The sequence below is a fragment of the Pteronotus mesoamericanus genome, unplaced genomic scaffold (assembly GCF_021234165.1).
Source record: "Pteronotus mesoamericanus isolate MK-2021 breed Mesoamerican mustached bat unplaced genomic scaffold, CSHL_Meso_final contig_657, whole genome shotgun sequence".
Lineage (NCBI taxonomy): Eukaryota > Metazoa > Chordata > Mammalia > Chiroptera > Mormoopidae > Pteronotus > Pteronotus mesoamericanus.
The window spans coordinates 11,613,305-11,638,818 of NW_026555229.1; positions in this window are offsets into that span (position 1 = coordinate 11,613,305).

Here is a 25,514-nt window from a genome sequence, read left to right on the forward strand (position 1 = left end):
TGCCCAGGCGCTCCACGGGGTCGCCGCTTCCCCACTCAGGCTGTGCCTCCCAGGGCCGACTCCAGTGGCAGGTCCTCGACCACAGCAAAATGGTTCTGTGCTCTGAGCCAAAATAGGCAGAAAGCTCCTCTAACTTGTGTCCCGATTTGCAACTCAAGCCCCAAAGAAGACTCTGAGCTTTTTCCGGCCGTTCTCTCTAGAAAGCAGATGAGAGGTCAGTGCTTTTTGTCAGCCTGTCCCCATTCACTCAATTGCAGTAATAGGCTCAATTCGCTTTGTATGATTCCAGCGAAATTATCCCCATTACCACCACGACCAAGCTCCCTATAACACCCCTGTCCCACACACCCAGTATCCAGATACCCAGATACGGGATAGAGACTGTGACACTCTCCTCAACCCCCATTACTATGCTCCATCCCCATGGCCACAGTCATTGGTTAAGGGATGTTTGGTCATTGACCAAAGTCAGGCAAATGAGAGTGCATAAAACTGAGTTCCAGAACTTTGAACTATCAGAGAGGCGGACTGGTTCTTTGCCCCAGTGCCAGGGTGAGAGGCTTGGAGATTCTGCAGCCATTTTGCCCTCATGGGGGTAGAATCTGCCTCTATGAGAGCTGTTCCTGGAGAAGGGCGAAGCCAAAAGACAGCAGGGAGCACCAGGTCCCGGTGACATTGCTTAGAATTCCCAGTCAAGGCTTTTCTAAAGGCAACCACACCTCTTGGACATTAGTTCCAAGGCCAACGCATTCTGATTTTGCATTAAAGCAAAAATTGGGTTTTCTTTCACTTGCAACCAAAATGTTAGTCATAGACTTCAGATCAGGGCCTCCTGTTTCTTTCCCATCCCCACCCCTAATGTCTCAAGAAACTTCCTCCCTAGAGGACTACTTACCCCATGCAAAATTAACTTATACAAATAGATGGCCAGGGCCACCCACTACTAGCCCGATGGTGGGTGCGCTATTTAGAATTATTTGGGCTATATAGAAAAAGTCCCAGATGCAGTCTCTCCTGGGCTAGGTGAAGGGGCGGGCGGTGGGGAGTAGAGAGAACAAAGCACAATGGCAACCACTGGCCCAGCTCAAATGGACTCAAAATCCCCAGTCAGCTCTCTCTCTTGAGGGATGGTGCCCACCGCTGGCCTCAGCCCAGAGCTCAGGAAAGGCTTTCTGTCTGAGGTGGCCTTAGGGACCTCCTACTATGGCTTTCAGTTGGAAGCATGGGTCAGAAAAAAGACAAGACCCACCCCGTTAGAATTATTTTTTGAACTGGCCCCTTACCAGGATCATTTATTCCTGAGCCAAGAGGTTTCAGAGCACCCTCGTTTTCCAATACACCCTCGTTTCTCACGGTGCTCTCTGGCCTGGCTTCCTCCTAGCCACACCCCCAAACAAGTCCTTTCCTTCGCAGCGCAGGAGCCTAGGGACAGCTCAGGGCCTCACTCATTCTCTTCATTCCTTCCTCAGTGGTCAGGACCCTCCCTCTGCCAGCACCCCCGCTGGCAGTGCCATCTGTACCATGCGCAGTGCAGGCTGTGCCCAAGAGCCACTCTCAGGGCCTCTGTGTGAGAGGAGAGGTGGGCAGCGCTAAGCTCTCAGCTCCTGGGGGCTCTTGAGAGATTGGGGGCCTCCGGGGATGAGGCACAGTGGCTGGAGTGTTTCCAGCCCCTAAAGAAGGGCTTTCCCATGGGGTCTCTCCCAGCGGGCCTGTCTCTCTCCACAGTGTCAAGTTCATTTCTGTGCCTGTCCCAAAGAAGACAAATGAAAACTTCAGCGAGGGCCTGCCATGCCGCAGGCCCTGCGGTGAACTCTGAGTTCTCATAACAACCCTTCACAGGGAAAACGCTAACCGCACTTGAGAACAAGGAAATGAGGCTCCGGGTGGCGGAGCGGAGCGTACACCTGCGTCAGCCCCGCCCCCGCCCCCCGCCCCCGGCAATGTGCTGCTGGCGCGCGCTGCGCTGCTCCCCGAGGGGCCGCAGCTGCGCTGGGCCAGGGCCACTCTCCCTCTGCCCTCACCTCCAGCGAGCTTCCTCCGGCGGCTGGCAGGCTCCAAGCCAACAGTGGATTCTTTTGTCCTCCCTGGCCTCAAACAAGCAGACTCAGGAGCAACCCCCTGCGGCCCTCCTGCCTTATTTGGAAGAAGCATAGCCCAGACGAGAAATGGCCATGTACTAACATGCCTCTTCTTACGGCCACGCCACTGATGCCGTCATTCTCTGGAGTGTGGGGAACCTATGCCCCAGAGGCCCTGAGCTGGAATGGCAGGAAAAGAGAATAAAACGGGCGGGTTGGGGGGGACTGCCTGCCACGGCCCTGGAGGAGGGCCGGTGTTTGCGGTGGCAGTCCTTTTCTCCCTGCCGTTAAAAGGATGTTCTACTCTCAGACAAAGAAAAGTTACAGGGGACTTGGGAGCCTTGGGGAGCCCCTGTGAGGCCCCTAGGAAAGTTATCCGGGAGAAAGTCTGTGAGGTGTGGGGGAGGGGGGGCATTCAATCAGGGGCCAGTCTCTAAGCACAGGTTTACCTCGGGTCAGTCCGGGCCTGCCTCCATGGTGTTAAGTCACGAAAGAGTTACCTGGTAATTCTTCAATACGCACCAGGTAACACTGCTGTCTCAAAAGAGATACATAGAAAAGCAGTCTGGGACCTTGTAGAATCTTCTGGAATCAGCTCTCAGCCCTGGCTGCACATTAGAATCACCTAAGGATTCTAAAAGTACTGAGCCCTGGGCTCTCCTTAGACCACTTGAATCTTAATCTCAGGATGACAGCTGGACAGCTATATTTTTAAGTCTCCTCAGGCGACTCTATTAAACTGTGTCTTTTTAAGGTTCCATTATGATAAAAATCACCCAGGGTACACATACATACATACATACATACATACATAAACAAACAAGATTAGCAGGCCCCAAACCAAGCAGACCCACCAAATCAGGGAATGAGGCAAGGAATCTGCATTTCTCGTGGAGTCGCCGAGGAGCCAAGCGACTTAACGCTGAGTGAAGCTGGAACCATGGCCCCACTGCCAACCCCTTAGGTACCCCAGCCTCCCTCAGCACCTACCCCCGTCCTCAGCACTCCACTGAGGCCTTCCTCGACTCATGGGCTGCCCTGTGACTCAATATAGCACCCATTTTCTTCATAATAGTCATCATCCCTTGGGCTTATGTATTTATTTCTGTGTTTGTTTCGTGCCAGGCTCCCCGCTGGACTGTAGACTCCGTGAGGGCAAGAACCTCATCAGTTTGGCTCTGCATCATGCAGGGTTTGCTGGTGCAGGGTCTGAAGCCTGGACTGCCGGGCTCCAAATGCCAGCTCACCAGCTCACCTGTTCTTTGATCTTCGTCAAATTGCTTCTCTTTCCCATGCCTCACTGTCCTTTCTCATCTATAAACTGGAAATTAGGAAAAACAATACCTGCCTCACTTGGTTGATGTGAGAAATAAAATAGATTCGATAGGTAAAATATTTAACGTAGTTCCTGGCACATAAGACATGGTTAGTGAACGTTAATTGTCTCGATTATCATTTGCTGTATAACAAACCACCCCAAAATTTAGCAGCTTAAAACTACAACCACGTAACAGCTCCTAGTTCTCTGGGTTGGCAACGTGGGTGAGGCTCAGCTGGGATGGCTGTGCCTGCTCCAGGTGGTTAGGGTTGGGCTCGCTCTGGCATTTGTGATCAGTGAGATGAGGGCTGGGGACTGGGGCCTCCACAGGACCTCACTCACATGACCGGCAGCTGGCTGAGGCTGTTGGTCAGGGTGCCTCAGTTCTCCATGCGGTCTCTTCGTCAGGGTGGCTTGGCTTCCTCCCATGGCAGCTGGGTCCTAAGAGGGTGAGAATGAAAGTCACATGTCACCTCTAGTCAAAGCAAGTTACAAGGTCATCCCAGAGTCAAGGGATGAAGAAAGGGTGCCAGTCCTTGATAGGGGGAAGTACAAGGCTTCCTGGGCATTTTTAAATCCTCCACAGTGGTTCTTTCCATGTCTAGCATGGCTTGCCCAGGTGTCTGGCCCCATTTAGTACACATTTGTTGAAGAAATAAATAAATGGATAAAGAGAAGAGAAACGTAGACCAGAGAGAAAAAGGGACTTGCTCAATGTCACACAGCAAGTGAGTGGCAGGGCCAGGGTCAGCAACAGGTCTCCTGGTGTGGGTACCGCCTCTTCCCATAACACCAATCTGCTCAGACAGTTGCCTGAGGTGGGGCTGAATTCTCCACATAACTGCTTCACTCTTCAGCTTCCGTGGAGCCTCTGGAGAAGAATCTAGAAGGCCAGGATTGTGCTTGCTTCCTGAAGAGTCTGGGGTGGGGAGAAGGGAGGGCTTTTTCATTTACCTGGGCAGAGTATCACAGAGGTTGGCCAGGGCATCAGCAGCCCTCCTCTGGTTCCATTGCATGTGGGTGGGGGCCAGGGTGGGAATCAGGGACTTAAGGCAGTCCCCCGTATATGGCCACTGTGTGGCCTGTTTACTTTCCTACCAGCCAGGCGTGGACCCAAGGTGTGCGTGTGCACACCACACAGGCATGCATGCGTGCATCACACACACACACACCCCACTTCTCACTAGCCTTTCCCTTCAAGCCCTGGGAGAACGCTACCATGAGTTTGGACAGTTGGACTTGGGGCTCTTGTTTGGCCTGGACAGGCAACTTCATGGCTTTTGAAAAATGAGTTGAGGGGAGGGGAGCCAAGAAAAAGCCAGCTTGCCCAGGAAGAGTTGCGAAATGCCTACTATGCTCCTGGCTCTGTCCGTCGGCCTTTTCCTGCTTTCCCGGCACATGAGGTAGCCAGGGCCGTGAGCATCACGTTTCCTCCACCCAGGAGCTTGCTGAGTCACCCACCTGCTGCAGAGAAGGCACCTATTTTTAGCCTGTGGTAAATGAGCTCTGCAGTCACCCAGACCATGTTCCCTTGTGTCTCTTTGTCACAGCTGGTGAGACCGGATGGGGACCACGTCACAGTGGACCCCCCCTCCCCAACCAAGGTACTTTCATCTCCTTCTTCCGAGAAGCCTCACTGCGTGGCCGTCACGCATGTAACACTGTGGCAGAGTGGCAGTGGGTGGCACCGAGGTGGGGGCAGTGAGCACAGCCCACTCCTCAGCGGAAAGTATTTCCTTAAGGACATTGGTTTGAATTCTGTGCATTACTTTTCGTTGGTTTTATTATTGTTTTAATTGTTTTTACAATATGTCCCCTTCTGGTGCCCAGGAGGACCACTTCCACAACCTCCCTACTCCTTGAAGAGGCCACTGCTTGGAAGCTAAGACTGTGAGGACCGGGAGCCCAGCAGACTGCTGAAGCCAGGCCCCGCCACTCACCGGCCATCTCACTTCAGCGAGACCCTTAACCACGCTGACTCCTGACCTCTCCCAGGTCACCCAGGCCGGGGAGCCACTGCGGGGTGTCAGAGTAGGAAAGGCACGCAGATGTCATCGAGTCCAGCCCCTCACACGCACACACTTTATAGATGGGGAAATGGAAGCAAAGGGCAGGGGCTTGCCGGCACCCGTGCCAGAGACCCCTCTGCATCGTCGCGGCCACTCACGAGCTGTGGGACTGGAGGGGTGTCAAGCCGCCTCTGCCCTAGTTGCCTCACCTGTAAAATGAGGCTAGTCTTCCTTATGTAAAAGTGTGGAACAATGCACGCATGTGGGGGAGGTGACAGCAGGGTGCCTCTCACATGAGACTGTACCACATGTGTGACTTCCAGAACTGGCTCTACAAATTGCTGCCAATCAGAGGCACTGCTCAGACTAGGGCTCAGATCTCAAGATGTTCCACTGTCTGCTGAAAAACCCCACCCTGTCCCCCACCAAGGCTGCTGGGCACACATGTCACTCAGCAGGAAAGCACTGGTAACATCCCTTCTCCTCGTCTCTCTTTGGTGATTGAGCCCAGAGCCTGTCAGGTGTTTTTAGAAGTGGAACCTGTTTTCCAAACAGAATGTGGACCCGACGTACACAGCTGAAAAAAGCTGCACTCCATTAGTTTATGTTTATTTTCTAAGTTCAAGTTGCTAACTTGTCACTGTGTTATTTATAAAAGCAAGTGGGCTTCAATGTGTGAAAGTCACGTATTGCATCTAAATGTGCATGTTGATGCTTATTACAAATTTTCAAGCAGTTTAAAATACATTTTGGAAATTATATTTGAATCGAGCATTGGCAAAAGCCACTAAGCTCGCCTGAAAAAATGCTAGAATTTTGTTTAGCATAATTTGCAATGCCTGAAGAATTCCAAAGGCCTTTTATTGGATGAGAAAGCGAAGGCCCAGGTAGGAGATGGGGCTTGCCCTGTGAGTGGCCACAGCAATGAGGACCCAGACCCGCTGAGGCCCAGGCCATTGCTGTTGGTCTGTGTCCACCTTCCCAGACTGACCAATGGGATGGGCTACTCACAGGGTTGGGAGGCAGCACAGGTGGCTCTGGCCATTGGCCAATTTTGTCTTAAGTGATGAAGGCTGTTTAAGGCTCTCAGTGCCTGTGGCTGATAGGCCGCTGATGGGGACAAAACCAGGCCCAAGCCCTGCGGGAAGGAAGATAGTAGGTGTGCAGTAAGGGATGATACTGGAAGGGTTTGGATTGCCTCACCTTCGGTGGCTAAGCTCTTGGTCCAGCCAAATCTCACTCTGCAAACAGAATTTGAGTTTTTCAGTGCTATGAGATCCTCAGATAAAAGACTCCAGAGAAATGCAAAATAATATCACTGATGACTACAGCGGTCTCCCTGGCCAGCAGCCTGCTGGGCCGTGCCCTGTCTGGCCCCTGCCCCCTGAGAGAGAACCCCTGTGGGGAGAAGAGGAATGACACCCAGAGCTTCAGGCCAAGCCCTGGGCGTCCTAACCAGAGGAGAAGCCAGATCTCCTGTCTTTTCCACCACATCCTGAGCCACCACACCTGGCACAAGGGACACTTCCTCCTGTGGGACAGCAGCTGCCAAGATGCAGTCACTCCCTTGTTGTCAGCTGGTGCCCCTCACCCTCAGAAAGGTGCCCTGTGAGGGTGGGCAAAGCACCCAGGCAAGCAGGCCTGCGATGGCCAACCTGCTCCTCCTCCCCCCCGAGCTATTTCCCCCCTAGGATGGGCTTCCGGACCAGCAAGGGGATCCTCCGCAACTCAGCCGAGGAGTCTGGCTGGAGACCTCGGGCACAGGGTACTCGTTGGAGTAGGGGTCCAGCCCAGTCTGTGGGGTTGAAGTGGGGATGGTGGTTGTATTTGCTCTCTACGCGCCCCCGCCCCCGCAGGAAGGCCCATCGGAAGGGGGAGGAAGGAGGTGGAGAATGCCTGAGGGCCCTCCCACTTAATCCGCAGCTGTGGGCTCCCAGAGAGTGACTTTCATTTTGTTTTGTTTTTTCTTTTTTAAAAAAGGTATAGAAATAACACTATGCCTCTACTGATCTCTTTTACCCAGGTCCCTTGCCCCATATCCCTTCCCTGAAGCAACTATTGTTACCAGTTTGGGGAAATATCCTCCCAAAGATAGTCCTATGCATATATAAGTACGTATATATGTGCATATGAGTCTATCCTTTTATGTTTTATGTAAATGTAACAAAGTACACATATTTTTCTGGACTCTTCTTCACTTAATGGCATATTTTGGAAATTGGTTCATATAGGCAGCGGGGATCTATGTCTTTCTTTCTGGGCAAGCCCTAGGCCCACCATAAACTATTAACCAGGTCCCTACTGATGGACATTCAGTGGGTCTCCAATATTTTCCTCCTCTGATGAACACTCTTGCGAATGTGTATTTGAACTCTGTTCCTCTGGCATTTCTGGGGTCCCTGGTATGCCCGGGGCAGTGCATAGGGAAGGGAAAAGGGGCCTCGCAGTGCTTGAGAGAACTCCTGGCTCTCGAGAGGGGAAGGCGGCCCTGCCCATGACCTTTGGGGAGGCCTCAGGGGGGAAAAATGGTACAGAACAGCTTTAAAGGGAAGTGGGCAGGGTGGATGAATACGACTCTTTATTGAAATTATTTGAACAAGTTCTTTACTGATTATAATGTAAATGTATTCATTATAGGGAATTTGGAAAACACCAAACAGATGGTCAAATAACAGTCACCTGGAGGTAACCTCTAGCAATGTTTAGTACATTTTCTGCCAGTCTATTTTCTAGATAACTAGGATTGCTGGTGGGCATGTTACCAAACAAATGGACCCGTGGGGGCGATGCCCAGATGCTGTTACTAAAACAACGACACCCCCCTTCCCCGGGGTCCCTCGGTTGTAGGTCCTTTGCCCACCGCCCTTAGAATTATGGCTCTGAATGGCAGTTTGGTGAAAAGGAACTATTTATTCAAAAGTTATACAGGTTTGATGAATGGCTAAATGTTGCCCTTAAACCTCAAAATCCCTTTAAAACAATCACCAGCACACACAGTCCTGCCTTCCCCCGCTTTGCCCAGTTAGGCCAGTCAGGGTACCATCCTTCAGAAGAAAAAGAACAGAAGTCCGGGGCTCGGCTAGGCAGGCCTCTCACGGTTCTCAGCACCATCCGCTGCATCGCCGCGATTTCCAGCTCTTAATCCATAACCATGTGGCACCTTCTCCTGGCCCACTAGCAAGAGTCCTTTCTCCCCTCTTTCTTCCCACATGGTCTTCACACTGTTCCCCAGAGTCTGTGTCTCTTTGTCTTTCCTGCAGGCCCCTGTCTCTCCTCTCCCAGTTACATCCTGTAATAAGTCTTTTAAACCTTCCTGATTAGCTTTGGTGATATGCAAAATAACCCTCTTTGCATATGAGGAATGAAGCTATCCTGTTATTGACAAACAAAATGACTCTCCATGGCCCTGCTCAAGGCTTCCATCCCCCGAGGCGGCCTGCCCTGGGGTGGGGAGAATATATTTTTCTTGGACACCCCAATCTCTGGACGCCATTACAAATACCCTTTGGGGGGGCCCTGGCTGTGCCCCGTTACAGTCAAGGGGGACCTGAAAGAAGGACATGTAGGGACGATCCCCTCTCAGCAGCGGGGGCACTGCAGGGGGCATTAGACTCTGTCAGAAAACAGTGAGAGTCAGAGGCAAAGGGGAGCCTGAGAGTAGCTGGGAAGAGTCTCTCCTAGGTCAATGGGCAGGGGGAGACACGGCAGGTATTTGAGCACAAGACTGGTAAGATTATCCCAGCGAGAGATCTGAGGAGTCTGTCTTTGAGACTTTAGGGGAATATCTTTAAAAAAAAGAAAAAGAAAAAAATCTCACCCAGACTTTGGAAGAGCAGGCCTGGAGTTCCAGAGGGCGGTCACCTCTGAAAATGTTAACCTGGGAGTCACAAGAAGAGAGGTGAGGCCTGAGAGTGAATGAAACAGGAGAAAGGTGCTGTCTTAGCATAAACCTGGAAAGAGTAAGACCGTGGTTGAGTCCCGAAGATGCCACGTACCAACCGTGTGGTATTGGGTGACTGAGTTATCCTCACCGGGTCTCAGCCCCACCATCTGCAAAATGCAGATGAAGCTCATACACCCACGTCAGAGGGCCAACGTGGGCATTACAGGCGACACAGCTGAGAGTCTAGCACGGCACCGAGCACACGGAAAGCAGCCAATAACTGTCGAGAGACTGCAGAATGAGAGCAAAGAAAGGGCGGAGGGCACTGGGAGAAAAAGAGAGGGCTTCCGGACGAAAGAGAGAGTGGCCCCAGGGAAGAGCAGGGCCTCAGGGTTTGGGTGACAATGCCACACTCGGCCTGGAGCCCAGGAAGGGCCCAGGGCTCAGAAGGTCCCGGTGAGTGGCAACCTCAGAGCAGCTGCCATAGCAACGTGGGTGAAAGGCAGAGGTGGATAGGCCAAGGGGTGGGGGGAGGGGAGGAAGTCCAGGGGCGAATTTACGAAGTCTTTCAAGAAGTTTGGCAGTGAAGAAAAAGGAGGGGGGCGGGGCGAGGGGATAGGGGTGGGGTGGAGGTCCTGGCTCAGGGGAGTGGCTGTAGGGAAGAGGGAAAGAGGTGTTTTGTTTTGTTCAAGTTGCAGGGTATTTCAACGGGTTTATAGGCTGAGGAGAGAAATCAATAGAAGTCCTCAAAGAGAAGAAGTGATAAAAGATGTACTCTACCTGTCTAGGCTTCAGGTCACTCATTTTAAAAATCAGAGTGTGGATAAGGGATTTCTGAATCCCTGCTGGCTTTTTAGTGCTATGATCCAACCATCCGTCCATCCATCCTTTTAATACACTGTCTGTAGACCTCAGTTCTGGGCTGAGTGGGGAGAGGGGGCTGGTGGAAGAGTAGGGGAGGCAGCAGACAGAAATAGACATAAAGGCCCCTCTCTCCAGGGGTAAGTGCTTAGCAGGAAGAGTAGAGAAGACAATCAGGCGATGACTTAATCATATCACAAAAGGACCTGGAAACCCACGCCCTTGTAGCCCTTTGAAATGACATTCTAGCACTGCCCAAACCCCTACCCCCATCCCTGGTGTGCCTCCACCCCCCAACTTTCGAGAACCTGACCTTGCCTTATTATTCCACTGAGTGTCCCCCATACCTGGCATTGTGCTGGGCCCATGTAAGCAATTGGTAAACTGGTACTTATTAGGTCCACTAATTCAATGAATGTCTATTGATCATCTACAACGTGCCAGACACTGGCAGAAAACTGTGAACAAAGGAGATCCCTACCCTTCTTGAACTGGTAGCGGAGCAAGACCATTAAACAGGAAGGGGAGGGAAGGAAGGAGGCGTGCAGGCCTGAGGAGGAGACCACATTTGCTGCCAAGGGTTCCAAACGCCAAGGCAATAGGAGCTTTTCCCGGCTCACCTCACTTGTCCCTCTGAGCCATCCTTGGGAAATGGGTGTTCTCTGAAGACTGGTGTTCTCTGTCCCCAGCAAGATCTGTGCCTGTGGGGAGCGTTTGGTTGACCAGCAACCAGGGCTGCTGTTTGGCAGGATGTTGGAGTCCTGGGGAGGAAGGCCTGCCCTGGTAGTCCCCAGCTTCCAAGGGCAGAGGGTGGCTGACGGGCCCAGTGGTTGTCCCTTAGCTCCCCCCACCCCTTAACTCAGGCTACTTGAGATGGTACAGGCTGACCTGCTGGCCAAGGGAGGGGGAAGGAAGAAATGGAGGTTCTTCCCCCCACTGGGATCCTGCTCTGCTGCATAATCTTTGAGAAGTCACCGGGGGTGCCTGCCAAGGGACAAGGAGGCTGGGAACCCTCATGTTCTGATCCTGTGGGGGCTGCCTGAGAGCCTCACTGGCTGTGTGAGGGGGTAACCAGGGGAGACGATTCCTCCAGCAGCGTGGCTGGGTCTCTTTAGTTTTGGGTCCTCCAGGGAGCAGAGTTGGTGTCTTCCCTGCAACTACTTTTGAGGTGTTAGGAACCCCTGAGAGCTGTAGCCCAGATCTTAGACTTCGGAGCCAAAGGAAGAGGAAGGACAGGGGAGATCTGCCTCAGTTTCCTCACCTGGGAAATGGGAAGGATGCCGCTGAATGACACTGAGTAGGGTAACAGGGTAAGGGGCCCAGCACATAGCTCCCCTCCTCCACCTCTGCTGGTCCTTCCACCTCCACACTCTCACCCCACCTCCTCTGTGTCTAGAGGCCCAGATCTGACCCAGCGGCCAGGGGCAGGCCTGAGGTGGGTCACTTCCTCTCTGGGTTTCGGTTTCTTCATTCTCTGAATCTGGGAGCACTAGGGAAAGGGCAAAGGCAGGGAAGGTTAGTCAGTTCTGATCTGCAGGCAGTTTTGTGTTCTTCGAGGTGGAGGCACAATATTAGTTTTGACGTGGGCTGGAATGAAGATGGGCTCTCCAAATTCCAAGTGGCAGAAGCCGGTTTGTTTTCCACAAGAACTGATAGGAATGGAGGATTAGGGTTCCGTGATTCCAGCCACACACAGGAGACGCCCAGTTGCCTCTGCCTGGCCCAGACTAGATGTCTTCTGGGAGGAGTGGTGGGTTGGTGGAGAGAGGTCAGGGTTGGAAGGGAGGGGAAAGGAGGGAAGCTGGAGGAAGTCAACTTCCAGGGGCAAAAGGGCCAGAGGGGCTAATTGCCCGTGAGTAACTCTTGAACAGTTTCCATCTTTAGTCTGTGGGACCCTGGTCTAAAAATACTAACACAAATATGCAAAGATATACCCCAAGAGCACCCTCAGCACAGAACTGCTTGTCTTGGTAAAAATGGGAAGCAACCCCCCAAAAACATACACAGCATGCTGCCAAAAGCATTAGATCAACCTGGGAAGTGGTTCATGGACATTAGCGTGTGAGAGGCAAGTAACAGAATTGAATGTATGGTGTGATTTCAGTTTATTACTATATATGCCTTGTAACATATAAATGAATATAGTACATGAACCTATTCTACATGTGCATGCACACACACATTTTGAAGCACAGGAACTAAAATCCTAGAGATGCACAGCAAACTGTTAACAGCAGTTACCTCTAGGGTAGAAAAAAGATTTTTAATTTTTCCTCATACATTTCTACACTGCCCTGTATGAATCTCCTAAAATTAGCACATATTAGATCTGATTTAACACACACACACCAATAAACAAGAAAGAAACTGGAGGGGGTCAAATGGTCAACCTTTTCTTGGGAGCAACCAGAGAGGGAGACTAACATGACAGGGCCCATGCTGCAGGGTGACGTTCCAACAATAACCCGAGCAAGCGAAGTGAAGCGGGGTGGTGAAAACAGGGGAGAGGGGAGAGACCAGTCCGTTTCCTTGGCGACCAGGGATCCTAGCAGTCCACACGTCCTTCCTCCGGCGCCTGGCAGAGGTCCCACACAGCGCTCAGAGACTGGGACCCTCAGAGAAGATGGTCCAGGAGTGCTGACGCTTCAGGGGACGGGGGCTTGACCGTTGTCCGCTCTGTGAGTCCCGGGCGGTTTGAAGCATGCTGTTTCTTCACTCTGGAAAACCCATGGTAGGAGCCCCTACTAATAGCCCAGTAGGAATAATAGTGCTCCCCATTTGTTATGCTTTCCATGTGCTGAGTACATTGCATGTATCACCTCATTTTATCCAAATCAGAGTCCTGGGTAGATCCATCCTTCAATTCCATTTTCCACATAAAGGAACTGAAGCTCAGAGGGGCCATATAATTTATGAAATTTCTCACAGCCACAGAGGGAAGATGCTGAATTCAAACACACTCTGACTCTGGACTCCACCTTCAGAGCCACCATTCAGTGGCTTTTTAGTGACACATAAAGCAAATAGACACCAGTTTTGTGTGTGTGTGTTTGTTTTTGGACCATGTCTTCTTGATAAAGTCACCATTAGCCTGACTGCAGAAGTTTCATAAGAAGAAGCTGAGACTTTGGCATGATGATGTCATTGGCTGGGGTCAGCTGAGCCAAATTATTACAGGCTGTGATGGCTGATGCTGTCCATGAGCTGGTTACTACTCAGATTTAAAGGAAAGGTGGAAAAAAAGAATCCTAGCCCGCTATGTGGCTTGGCTGGCCATAGTGTTTCCATAGTTATAAAAGATCAACAATGAGTAATGATATAACCAAAATTACCATGTATTACTTTATTGGGAAGATAGAGGAAAGGGAGTAGCACTGATACACACAGGAGGTGAAAGAAGTCACCTCCCAGGGCAGGAAATCAATAAATGATTCCTAAAGCTGTCAAGGCCAAGAATGAGATGTCATGGAGAGAGGTGGAAGTGCGTGTTTCAAAGAATCGGTTCCAAGAGCTTCAAGTGGCTACACCTGGCCTTGGATCGGGGCTGCAGCTGTCCACAGCTAACTGTGGGACTCTGACCCTTTGTATTACATTCATGGGTAACTTCGATTGTAAAAAAATTAAATGAAATCCAAAGCAAAAGCAAGGAGAATTCTGGCTTCAGATGGGGAAGGATGAAGATGAATGGACCATGATCTGGAGAATGGGGGCCTGGGAGACGGGGTCCCTTTGTCAATCAAGCAAAGCAAGGCTGATGGGGCCTGAGCTAAACCGATGGCTCTGGCAGAGAGGCATTAGAATGGTCGCTTCACTTGGAACTGGTGTGGGTGTAAAAAAGTAGGGCAACTGGGTTAAAGAAAAAGGAAGAACCAAGGGGTGTGGGGGAAGAGAGCCTGATTATTCCACGCCCCTCTGAGATCTCTAGCCCTTTATTGGGGGAAGTGACTGAATGGTGCTAAATTACACAAATGTGGGGAAAAAGGTATGGTCTCTCCACCAAATGGGGAAGTTTCACCCTGAAGCCAGCGTATCACTGAGTGCTATGAATTGTTGGATTCAACCACCCCTGGCTGGTTAGGCCAACACATAGGACTCCAGGATGTCATGGCCTGCGGGGCTAAAGGGCATGAATGTGACATCTGTCTATTCTGAGAACAAGGGGTCTCTGTGTGTGCTCTTCCTGGCTCCTGAGAACCAAATACCCATAGAGCTGAAGGAATTCACATGGGAGGAGAGGACTGGGCTCATGCCCCCAAGCCTGGATCAGGACCACGTTCCTCTGGAAAGACAGCCCCCCTACTCCCAAAGAACCGAGCAAGCCCCGAGCTTGGGCCCAGAGAGGCCAAGGCCTCTAGACTGGCCTGCAGTTTCCCTCCCCAAGAATCACGCTGACTCCTCCAGAAAGCATTTTCCAATGAGCTCATCATCTCACACCTTGCCCTCACATAACTAGCTTCTTACTGTTTTGACCTCCAGATGTTCGGTCCATAAAGGACAACTGAGCCCCTGTCTGAAAGACGCATGATATAGAGGGAGAAGCCCAGCCCTGAGTGTCGCCGGCCTGGGTTTAATTCCCAGCTTTTCCATGTGCTGGTTCTGCAGACTCTTTGAGGCTCACTTTCCTCACCGGGAAAATTAGGATTGAAAAACCTTACTTCTGAGAGTTATGAGGCCTAAAGGTGCTAACATGGGTTAGGCGCTGGCCCCAGGTGGAGCAGGGTTGGAAAAATGACTATGACTCAAGGGCAGGGGCCAGGTTCGGGTGAGGTGAGTGGTGGGTAGTCCTTCTAGGGGACACTGCAGAAACCATTCCTGCCAAGGTAGGATTGGACTGGACACCCTGAAAACCCTCTGGACCAGGATGTACTCGTGTCACCCCCACCCAGGGGACCTGGGCCCTTCTGGCTACAGCTTCTCCCACAGTTGTCTCCATGCTGGAGAAGAGGCAGGTACAGGTCAAAGTTTGTCATCCTGCTCTGATTAGGCTTTGAACGGTGCCTCTCTCTCTCCCCCTACTCTCCCTGGGTTCGGATGACACATGCTTCCTCCTCGGCTTGTTTTATGTCATCTTTGGTTGCCCCTGTGTCTTGTAGCCCTGCCACTTGGGTCTCCAGGCAAGCTACATCGTTGCACACATGGCCCCCAACCTCCTGATTCTGCCTCTTCCTCAGTCCCCTTGGATTTCACCAACACCCTCTCCCATCGTCCATTTTTTCCATCTTCACAAACCTGGGACGATGTCAAGGAGGGACAACTATCTTCATTTTAGAGATGAACAAACTGACCCAGAGAAGTAGAGGGACTCACGTGCCCTCCCAGGTCTAACCATGCCCCCACCCAGCCGTCTCTCTCCAGAGTTACCTTCCTAAAGCCAGATCAACCTTCTTTCCCTATTCAGGCCTCTCGGGCCATTTCCCAGGGCCGACCAAGTGAAGGGGACTTCGATGACCTTTCCCGTGTCATCGCTCGCATGTCCGTTCATACACCCTACACTGCAATTCATCAAACCACCCACTGTTGCTACTATGTATTTTTCCACCTCAAAGACTTCCCTCATGCTGTATGTTCTGCCTGGTATTCTTCCCTCTCCTTCTCTAAATGTCAAAGTTGAATTCATCTATCAAGGTTCAATTCAAATGTCACCACCTCCTTTGGGGCCTCCCCTGTCATTCCCCAGTAGACATCAATTTCTTTCTCTGCACTTGCTTTGCATTCATGTCTCTTGATGCATCGATTGCATTTTGCCCAGAGCCGCTGGTGGTTTGCTCCAGTTAGTCTGTAAGCAGCTTGAGAGCCAGAACTCTGGCATTGTCTTTGCCCTACCCTGGGAAGTCATTTGCCCCTTTCTGGTCTATAAAATGGGAACAACACCAGCTTTTCCTGGTTGGGGTGAGGATTATGGAACTTGCCCAACCCCGTACCTCTCGTACTCATTTGGAGAATGTCGGGGAATGATGACTGTGAATTGAGTCAGTTAGAACCAGGTGTGGCTCAGCCCCAGGCCCAGGAAACATCATGCTATTTGTGTACCTCCTTCCCCCAAAACACATAAACCCATCTGGGGAAGTGAGATTGCTGTGGTTCTTTCAGGCAGCTACATATTGGAATCACAGTGACCTGTTGCGTCAGAATCCCTTGCGGAACTTGCTGAAAATGCAGAGTACTGGGCTTCGCTCCAGACCTCCTGACTCCGGTTTCCTGGGGTGGCGCCCAGGAACCTGTGTTTCCCCGGGGATCCTGATGCAACAACTCTGGCCACACTGAGCCATAGTACACTTTGAGGGCAGCGGTGCGGGGCACATGATGACCACAGTTTCCCTTTCCTTCGGTGATAATGGGAGTGTGTTGGGGGGCTGACAGTGCCACTCCCCAACCGACTTCTCTTAGACCCCGCCCTGGGCCGGATATGCTGCCGATCTGCGGTCACCCTGGGTTACCGGATCTACCTCTCTCTCCCAGCCATCAGCAAAATACCTGGCCCAGACCAGGCACTCAGCAAATATTTGTTGAACCAACTGAACTCCCCTGGGGCCAGCTCTGGCAGGAGACTGAGGACCCCTAGGTCCCAGCCTCTGTCTCCCCCGGGCCTGGCTGTCTCCCCACAGAACCAATGGAGGGAGCTACCAGACTGGTTCCAAGGGGAGGGTATGTATGGCAGGGGAGTGGGCAGAGGGGGACCATTTGGCCCTTGGGCCAGAGAGCCAGTCCCCAAAGAAAGGAAGCTGGGGATAAATGTCTCAGGACACCCCCTCCCACTAGCGATAGAGGTGGACCCCCGTCAGCAAGACTTTACGGAGCTGATGTTACCTGCACTGGCTCATCCAGGGCCCCTCAATCCCAGCAGGATAACAGACTATATCTAAAGAGGTTTAAAAAGTACTCGTGCTCAGCCCACCTCAGATCAAAAGAACGAGAATCTCTGGAGTGGCGCCTGAGCATTGGTATTTCTATAAAGCAACCCAGGTAACTCTGTGGTGCGGCTAAAATTGAAAAACTGTTGGGCTGGCCCCTCCTTTCCTCTCTTCGCTCCTTCCAATGCTTGCCGTCTGACATTACCCAGACATGTATAATAACAATACAAATCATAATTAGCGAGGCCTTTCTATGTGCCCACCAGCACCTTGCTTACTATAGATACAGCAAGGAATATGCTAGACTTGGCCTTTGCAAGGCCCACAGGCTAGTGGGGCAGACAGGCTAGCAATTATTACAATTCACTGTAATACAGAAGGTTGTGGGGGTACATGGAAAAAGCCCCCCCCTCAGCCTCTGAGGGTTGACAGAGCTAGGGGGAAGCTTTCTAGAAGGGGTGGCGTTCTAATGAACAGGTAGGACAGGTAAGAGTTAGCCAGGAAAGAGGGGGAAGAGACAGGCAGGTACGTGCAAATCCCCAAAGCAAGAAAGAGCTTGGTTCATGGAAGGAGTGAAGGAAGTTCAGGTCCAATGCACTGTGAATAGAGGGATTTCCTCGGAGAGATTATTGAAAGGAGAGGCGGACAGGGCTAGATTATACAGAGGTTTGTAAGCCATGCTAAGAAGGCCAATTTTGATCCTAAAAATAACCATAAGCCAGGGTGCATTTGTAAGGTGGGAAGGTAGTGGTTGACAAGCACCGAAGTGGGCTTCATCTGCTGCAGGGTGCCGGATGCATTAGGAAAAGCAGACTGAGGCCCCGAGACCAGGCAGGAGGCCAATGCCGCAGCCTGGGCAGGAAATGATGGCTGCCTGGACTCAGCTGGTGGTAGCAGATTCCAGAGCTACAGAGGAAATGGCACTAACAAGGCTTAGTGATTTACAGGAAGATGGGAAGAGTGAGGTGCCCAGGATGATGCTTGAGTGAGTGGGACACCCTATACTGAGCCATGGAACCAGGTAGGGAAGCAGGTTGGAGAAGAAAGGTGATGGGTCTACTCTGAAGCCTATCGAGTTTGAGGGCCAAAATTATTCTGGCCATAGCTCTTCCCTCCTGACAGGCACAGAAAGGTAGCCATGTAGGCCTGGAAGAGAGGGAATGAGGTGTCCAGAGACCACGTTCCAGGTTTACCTCCAGGTCCGATTCCCTGTGTAACGCTGACAAGCTGCTGACCCCCTTGGAGACCCTCTTGTAACAGGAGGGATGGGCCTTCCACTGCCTGCACCTCTGGGGCCTTAGAGGCCTGTCCCCACCAGCCAGCTCCTGGGACTGCGCGTCAGTGCCTCTCGGGGGAGAAAGGCTGCTGTGCTTGGTCCTCCCATCCAGGATGTTAACCAGGAAGGGGACCTGTGCTCCAGGGAGCCAGTGCAGTGCAAACAACTCCGAGTTGGCAGCAGTCCCCTGCTCCTCCCGCGGAGCCTCGCTTAGGAGGTTGGCTCCCATAGGCCTCCCCCACCCCCACCCCTGGGCCATCTGCCTGTGCCCCAGGAGGCCCAGGCTGGAGCTCCCGGTGCCAGGGCAGCAAAGAGAGCCAGGCCCAGCCAAGGTCTGTGCCTGCTCCTTCAGACACCTGGGCCTTCCCTCCACCTCCTCTCCCTCTCCTCCTGCCCCACAGAGAGGATTGCCAGATTTGGTGGGGGAAGGACACTCATTTAAACTTTAATTTTAGATAAATACCAATATTTTTAATATAATAATGCCCGGGGTAATATTTGGGACTTCTGCCAAAAAAAATTGGCACTTTTTAGAAATTCAGATTTAGCAGAATATTCTGTATTGTATCAGACAATGCTACCCAGAGAAGCCCCCAGGTGCCGGAAAACAATCTCTAGAGGAATGGACAGTTCCTCCAGCCCCTCCCCCACCCTGCCCCACTTGTTTCAACAAGTGAGAACCTGTCATTCCCCAAATCCCTGGCAAGCCACAGCCTTCACCAGATGTTAGGGCTGGCTTTGGAGGCAGGGTATCTTTGGAAATGTGTCCCATCTAATTAATCTAATAAGTGGGTTGTAAGGTCTGACCGGAACCTGCAGAGGATTCACCCTGACAGATGGGGAGAAGTGGGTCATGCCGGCCACAGGCGCCTGCCAACACGCCGCTGGCTGTGGCCTGAGGAAGAGCTAATAGGCGGCTTTGACTTCACATCAGATCCAGGGCAAGCAGACAGTACACCAACATCATATTATCAGTGGTAATAACTGCCATTTATGGAGCCCTTACTATGTGCCAAGCACTGAGCAAGCATTATCTCATTTAATTCTTACAACAACTCGAGAAGGCAAGAGCTATTATTATCCCCATTTAACAGATGATGCAACTGAGGCCCTAAGAGGTTGAGTAGCTTGCCTGAGGTCACACAACTAAAAAGGGTTAGAGATGGGGATTCAGTCCCAGCCATTTGGACCCTGGTGTCCGTGCTTTTAGCTACCAAGTTCTCAGCTCCTTCCCTCACCCCTTCTCCCCACCCCCAATCATTTCCAAGACTTTTGGTGAATGACATATATACAATGAGATGGAAGGAAACAACGTTCATCCATTTCACCAACTTTTGAACCATTGTCTACGTTTGAGACATGCTCCCCTCCACTGTCTTCGGGGATATGGTAGTCTAGGAGGGGAGAGATATCAATAAATAATTGTTTTTTAAAAAAGCAATAAAATATCAGAAGTGTTATAACATGATATTGCTGTCAAGAGAGGCCTCAGAACATGGTGGTAGACAGCCTGGGCCCTAGAGCCAGGCTCTTGGGCACAAAGCCTCCCTTAATAGATGTGTGATTTTGGGTAAGTTACCTGGCTTCTCTGGGCTTCAGTTTACCTGCCTGCAAAATGGAAATAATATTACCCTCCCACAACCTTTTAAAGAGTGAATGAAGTCATACTTGAAAAGCACTTAGGTAGTACCTGGTACATCGTAAACCCTTTATTCAACCAATACTTACAGAGTGCCTGCAATATATCAAACGCCGGTCTAGGCAATTGGGACATAACAGTGAACAAAAGAGACAAAAACACCTGCCTTTGCAGAGTTCACATTGTTGCTTACAGTCTAATAATAACTATTATTCATAAATGAACTATTATTATGTAAATAATGTTAACTGTTAGCATTTTTAATTATTATTTTTAAATGCACTGTTATTAATAAATCTTGCTCTGTGGATCTTGAGAGGGCCCAGAGCAGGGAGGTAGTTAACCCTCCAAGTTGGCACAGAGACATTTCCTGTGGTTTGAGAGGTGAGTGGGTGACTTTGTTTTAAACCCCCACCGGGCCTGCGGATGGGAGTTGAGGCTATTGATAGCCTATCAGCCAAGGGGCAGATGGCTTGCAAAGCTGGGGGGGCAACGGTGCCTATAGGTTCAGGGCTTGAGCAACCCTGACATCCGCGGCTGGGTGGGCGGAGAAAGCGTGGGGATGCAGAGCAGGAGGAGTCAGCCTGGCTGCGGCAGGGAGGATGGGAGCCAACCTTTTTCTGAGAATCCTTTTGAAAGCCCAGCCCTGAGTGGGTGGCTAAAGTTCATGAAGGTTAATGTGGCAAATGAACCTGGCATTGGGGCAGGGGAGGAAATCAGCCTCAGCTTCAACTAAGTGCTAAAAACAGAGTTCCAGCCTCAGGCCCATGACCCTCTAGGGCCCCACAGACTTCTAGGAACTGCCACCCCAACCTTGGCCTCCCTGGTCTGCCCCCGGCCCCCAGGCCTGGCACACACCTGTTCAGAAGACAATGACTTTTGATTTGTCACCTGTCAGGCTGCCTGCCTGTTCCAGGGGGTGGGGAGGGCACCGGAAGGCCCGTGGGAAAACTGAAGCTGTTTTGAAGATTAGAAGGGGACAGAGGGGGAGGGGCAGATGTGCCTCGGCCAACCCCAAGAACAGGTGCTGTGTTCTCACGTTCTTATTGTCCCGAGAGAGGAGCCTCTGGCTGAGAGCGGGGGTGTTGTGTGTCCAGCTGGGTGAACCCCTCCCCAGGCCCATGTGCAGTGCATGGGGCTTGTGGTATGACAGAGTATTCAACTCGTGGTCAGTGACAACCAGGGGGGCTCCAGGACCATTTTATAGACACGCAGTTTAAACTTTTGGCTAATGGAAGGTGTCTTTGGTTTAGGGGGAGGTGGGGGAACTCTGGCCCAACGGTAGCTGGTGCCTGCACGTGTGTGACTATGGCTGTGTGCTGGTCCCTGGGAGGGCATGTCCGCTTTGCAGGTCTGCATGCCTGTGTCTGCACCTGTCTCTGGGTAGGTCTGTGTGTACGTGTCTGGGTGCCTGCTGTCTGTGTCTGTTGTGTATATACGTGAATATGGCCTGCGTGCCGGGGTGGGGTAGGCAGGAAGGGTGCCCTACAGAACAAGTCAGGAAACTTAGATTCCCTGGGGTCTCCTCCTAGATGGGCCTCTCACAGTGTGGGCACTTGGGGTCTGTCCTTTCTGTTCTCCATGGCTTCCCTGTCAGAAGCTGTCGATCAAGCTACACTGGCTGGCGCAGGTGACCCTGACCTCACTGGGTTTTCAATGCCATGACCTGGAGTGGGGAGAGGTTCTGCGTCTCAGGGAACCTCTGTGGATTGACAGCAGGGCCATGGGGTACACCCCATGACTGGCTAATTGGTCCCTTAGCACTGAGTGCAGGCACCGTCAACCTGACACTATGGCCCCTGCTCCCTGTCACGCCCTCTGTCAGCCCACAGGTCCATCCAACCAGCAGCCAGGCCAGGGAATAAATCAGTATTCAGCGCTCAGCCTGGCCTCATGGTCTCAGCCTATTCTGGCCACTTCCTGTTGGAGGCCGCCCTCGGGCTTCCTGATCTCATGGTGAGAAAATGTTATTTCTGGAGAAGTTGCCCAAGATGGCTGTTAGCAAGGAGGGAGTTGAGGGTGGTGGCCATCCCTGAATCTGGCCAGCCAAACAGGGTCTGTAAAAACAAACTAAAAATCCATGCCGTCCACCCACTCCTGCTCAGACTTCCTGTCTCTCTCTCTCCCTCCCATTCCTGTGCTGGTGGTCCTATTGGAAAAATTCCAGTGCTGCGCTGTCCAATGGAACTTCCAGCGATGATGGTGCTACCATCCAGATGCATGCTCAACGCCATGCCCATGGCATAGCTCCTTCATGTCCGTTGGTGCCCACTGGAGCCAGGCAAGGGCAGTTGGTCCCCAACTCTGCCAGGTGAGGGCAGAAGCTATGAACCCCACTGCACAGAAGGTCAAGCAACTAGCCCAAGATCTCCCAGCCATCAGCAGAAAGGTGGGTTGGAGCCTCGGTCTTCTCATCCTAGAAGATGGGCTCACTCTGCCACTAACCTCTTTCCAGCAGACCTGCATCGATCACTGAGAGTTCAGCCAAAAGTGATGACTGACACTAGAATTTCAGACCCAAGCTTGACTTGTGGAGAAGAAATATCTAAAGGTGGCAAATGGATGGGGTCACTGGAACCTAAAATTGCTCAGTCTCCTTTAGGAAATATGAATATTTTACAGGGGGACTTCGAGGCCAGGCACTGTGTTAGGCTCTTTACAAATGACCCTCACAAGTTTGGGTATTATTCTTCCCATTTTACAGATAAAGAGATCGAGGCTCAGAGAGAGGACCTGAGTCATCTGAGATCCTACAGCAAACAAGTGGCAGAGCTGAGCCTCAAACCAGGTACTTTGGCTGTGAAAGTGTCTCCTCTGCTACCACCTGGCCTGGGTTGAAGACCTAACTTCGGAGAAGCCGCCATGGGTGACTCAGACAGCAAGTTGAACTGGGCCACCGCTGTCTGCGGAACTCTAGCTGAGGCTCCCAGGGGCAAAAGAACATAGATCCCTGGGCCCCAGCCCCAGGGAACCTGCCACCACGGCTCAAGAAACAGACATAAATGACTCAATTAATGGCAGCTAAACAAAGAAAAGTGACTGGAGTGACCTGGGTGAGCCAGGCTGGGGCCGACCCACCTAGAAAGCCTTCCCGCATCTTAGTCAGTGACTCACTTGCATATGATGCTTTAATTCATTCCACATCTCCAAGGGCAGTTCCTGACCGATTTCTGTTTCAGATATCTATTGTATGTAACAAAGCACCCTAAAACTTAGTGGCTTCAAACAACAATCATTTATTTGTTCATGATTCCGCTGCATGGGCAGGGCTTGGTGGAGACAGCTCATCCCCGCTCCTTGGGCGTCAAGCTGGGACAGTTCTCCTGCTCACCTTGGGGCGGGGGTGTCCCCTGGCCCATGGGGGACCGGCTGAGGCCTGGGCTCAGCGGGAACCCTGAGATGACTGGGCCCCTCTCCCTGTCAGGACCACCCCCTCTCCACAGGCCTCCCGCCATGGCCTCTCTAGCAGAGGGGCTGAACTTCTTACCTAGAACCTCGGAGCTTCTCCAGCAAGAGCTTAACAATGAGGCCCAAAAGAATGGATTCCAGCCCCTGTTTCATGGGGCATCCTGAGGGTGTGGGCACCGAATGCGTAGGGGCGGTATCCCAGGACCTGGCTGCTATTACCATCAGCTCGCTCTGGTGCGTCTAAAATCCCAGTCTCTGCCTCCCCGACCTAATGCTCTGTCTGTGGCCTGCTGGATTTATTTTCCAAAGCTCCTCCCCTGTATGCCCTACTCCTCCTAAGGGAACTATACTCCACAAAACCCACCCCGTGTTTCCGTGTCTCCGCACACCCTGTGGTCTGCCCAGAACACCCCTCCTGCCGTCGCCCATCTGGCTAGTCCTCCCCACGCCTTCCCTGAGCTCCTCCCTAAGAGCTAGTTTTCACGGGGGGTTGCCTGGACCGTGGAGGCAGACAGAACCCGAAGCCGTAGAGCCGTTCTCAGAAGCCGGAGGAAGCGGCCAGCAGGAGAGGGCTCAGGGGCCTGGCCCTGTGCATGACAATGGGTCTGCCGTGGTCAAACACTAGGGCTCTGGGGCTAGGCCTGTGGTTCAAATCCACTCACAGCCAAAAACTTTTTGGTACTTCCTTTTTCTCATGTGTACAATCGAAATAAAATAGTACTTAAATCCTAAGTTTGTTGTGAGAGTTAAATGAGAAAATTACATGGAAGACACCTGAGTCCAATGGATGGTGAACACTCCGTAATTATTGCTCTTAATATTATTAATATGTGCTCCTCGCGGGCTAGGCTGTGGATAGCTGACAACCTCGTGAGCTGGGGGACCACAGTGTGGCAGACATGAACCAAGGCTGACCCCACAATGACCTTCGGTCTGCTCCTCCCTCCCACCTCATTCCCAGGAGGCCAACTAGAGCCGCAGTGTGACCTGTCACAGGGTGCCCTGTTGCTGAATTTCCTGTCCCCTGTCCTTTTTGTCAGTGCCTCCCAGCCCAGGCAGTCTGAGAGGTATCAGCAGAACGTCCTAGTCCCGCAGTGGCCTGGGCTCTGGTGACTCACAGCCCCTACTGCATGTTACAAGGGTCTGTAGCTCCCCGATCCGGTCTGGGTACTGCTCTTCCTTGTCTCCTGGGAGGTCTGGCAAGGGGACTGACTACTGAATAGAGTGAAGCCTGTGCTCCTAGCCACAGTCCTACTGGTGGCTTGACATTAAGCTCACACCATTTGTCACAGGGCTCTGAGACAAGTTAGGGAATGTCAGCCTTGGAGTATGGGGTGGACCCATCTAGTCAGCTAATCAGTCATTTGTTGTCCAATCTTTTCCTCATTTCACAGAGATTTGCTAAGAGCCTACTATATGCCGAGTGCTATTCTAGATACTGGGGATACAGAGAGAGCCGGACTGATAAAGGTCGACCCAAGAGAAGTGTAACCAGGCCTGTGAATTAGCAGCCACCTTGTAGCCTTGAGTTCTGGGGACCCTATTTGGTCCCCTCCCTCATTTTCACTCATGCTTGGCACAGGGGCAGACCATAGGCTCTGGAGACTGAAGTCAGATTCCAGGCCTGGCTCTGTCGCTTAATCACTGAATAGCAAGTTGGCTCAACTCTCTGAGCCTCAGCGTCCTCATCTGTAAAATAGGAGTGCAGTTAGGATGGCCACGCAAGAGCACCTGCAAAGGACCCAGCACTGCAGCCGACGCTTCCCAGCACGCAAGAAACGGCCTTCGTCCACACGCGGCCATCATTTGCCATCACCATGGCCCTGCCTCCTTGGACTGGAATCTTGCCTTCCCTCCTGGCTTCCTGGGGCTGGAGGCAGCTTCGCTGACAATAGCCACATTGCCTCTGGACCCTGGAGGATGCCGAGACCTTTCCAGTGAGCCGTTTGCCCCCTGATGCCGGGGTCACAGAGGTCTTACAACCTGAGATCAGAGAAGAAACAGGGGGAGGGTGGCAGGGGTTATATATCAGGGGCCTGTCCCAGCTGTTGGCAGGAATTCCTTCCCAGCCAAGGACAGATGGGACCAGCCTTCCAGAATCCAGATCGATTGGGCACCTGGGGTGGGAGCCGACACCAAGGGTGAGGAATTCGTGTGACCCTGTCAGCTCCTGTCAGGAGACTCCCACGCT